Source organism: Prionailurus bengalensis, chromosome B1 (genome assembly GCF_016509475.1).
Source record: "Prionailurus bengalensis isolate Pbe53 chromosome B1, Fcat_Pben_1.1_paternal_pri, whole genome shotgun sequence".
Classification (NCBI taxonomy): Eukaryota; Metazoa; Chordata; class Mammalia; order Carnivora; family Felidae; genus Prionailurus; species Prionailurus bengalensis.
Window position 1 is genome coordinate 1,709,473 of NC_057344.1, and position 2,274 is coordinate 1,711,746.

Sequence of the window (2,274 nt, forward strand, 5' to 3'; positions counted from 1 at the left end):
TAGAGTTGCCCGTCTTTTCCCCGCTCAGAGCAGAGCAGCAGGTGATAGAGTTGCCCGTCTTCTCCCCCCTCAGAGCAGAGCAGCAGGTGATAGAGTTGCCTGTCTTCTCCCCCCTCAGAGCAGAGCAGCAGGTGATAGAGTTGCCCGTCTTCTCCCCCCTCAGAGCAGAGCAGCAGGTGATAGAGTTGCCCGTCTTTTCCCCCCGCTCAGAGCAGAGCAGCAGGTGATAGAGTTGCCCGTCTTCTCCCCCCTCAGAGCAGAGCAGCAGGTGAGGCACCCTCCCGTGGGAAACGTGGTCACCTGGGCTGGGAAGATTCTAGCCCTGCCTGTGAGGCTTGGGGCTGGGGTCTCATGAAGGAGGAGTTTGCAGCTCCAAGGTTCAGGTACCGGGGTCTCTTACTACTTACAGGATGTGTGCAGACACCTCCCCTCCCCCTCCCCTGTCCCCTTGGCCACGGGTGGTGGCTCATCATGGTCCGGATGCCAGCCACACCGCTGGGTCACCGTGCTCCCGTAGCCTCCTGGGAATGTGGTTTATAGACCCAAAGGTTTCTTTCTAGTTTGTGCTCCCCATGAGCACGGACCTGTGTTACTGTTAATGTGGAAGGGCTCTTTAAAAAATTATGTCTTTTCCTCTTAAAAAACATTTCTTCACGGGAAGGGGGCGGTGTTGCTAAAAGCACATCCTGAGGCAAGGGTTCACTAAGATGCTCCCCGCCCGGCCCTTGCCGTCTGTAATTTCCTTCATAGCATTTTTTTCCCCCCTGCAAAAATAGAATTAGATCTGAACTTTTCCACAGCTGCAACTTTTCCCCCTGAGTTTTGGGATTTTGATAATGGATTGGAATGATTTTCTTGGCCTTTCGCATCTTTTAAATTAGACGGAATGCCACAACACCCATGGGCTTTTCAGACTGAGGTGATGACTCTTGTAACTAAGTCGGGGCCGATGAAGGATGTGGGAAAAGTTCACATTAGTCTAAGATTCTCGCTCAGTGAGAAGGGACGGTGGTGGTTTTTTTTTTTTTTTTTTTTAACCACTTCTGACAAATTAAATGTTTTTGCAAAGGAGAGTCCATTGCACTCAACTCTTTAGAGACCACAAAGGCCCGTTGAGGACCTTCCTTGGGGACCCATTTTGCCAGTGGTGGTGTCCCTGCCCTTTGGCGCTAACACGACAGTGATCTGGGCACTGCGCGGCCTTTAGAATGGTCTGGTGGCTCCTGGGAGGTGCCTGCAAGCACCCCAGCAACCAAAGGGCAGCAGTTGGATGCCCTCGGCCACGACCCAAGGAATTCCCCCTAGCGGCACGCCACGGGAGTGTTTCGGGGGGTGGCACCCGTGGTTGGCGAGGGGTCACTGCAGGTTGCCCTTTCACTCCCCGAAGCTGTCCTCTCTGCTGGTTGCAACTCGGCGGGAAAAGCACGCAGAAAGGGGGTCCTTTGCAGTTCGTTTGGAGCTGCAGTGCTGTCCCCCGCCTGCTGAACATGCAGGACAGACTCCTCTGCTTCGCGAACCGTCACATGTCCTTGTTTGCACACTCGGGATTGTAACTCCCCCCCCCCCCCCAGAGTGCTTACGAGCTCAGGCGTGTGCAGAACTTGCCACAGGGCCCCACCAGGGCAGGGCTTCTCAAACCCCAGAGTCTGGGCGAATCGCTCTGGGAATTTTTTTTTTTTGTAAGTTTCTTTTGAGAGAGGCAAGCAGGGGAGGGGCAGAGGGAGAGGGAGAGAGAGAATCCCAAGTAGGCTCCGAGCTATCAGCACGGAACCTGACACGGGGCTCGGACTCACGAATCTGAGATCATGACCTGAGTCGAAGTCAGAGGCTTAACCGACGGAGCCACCCAGGCGCCCCCCTCTGGGAACTAATTAAAAATATGAGTTCCTGGGTCCCAGCATGAGAGATTCCCAGGCAAGATGTCTGAGGTGGGGCCAGGAATTCGCATTTTAACAAACAGCACAGGTAACTCCGGTGCTCCTGGCCGTGTGCACACGTGAGGCCTGAACGGTGAGGTGGTCCCCGTGGAGCCCAGGGCTGTGCCGGGCCGGCTGTCCTCTCTGCTAGCACGTCTCCCTGGCCTGCCCCTCGTCACTCATGACCACGGCAGACCCCACCTGTGGTGTTACGTTGGGGTGCGAGCCTGTGCTGGCCACAAACCACATGTGGGTAAAGGAAGGAGCCAAGAAAGAGCTTTTTATTATAACTCGCTTACAGTAAGGGAATCCCAAGCAGCTACCAAGACCTGCGATGTCAAAGTCCAGTAACACTGGG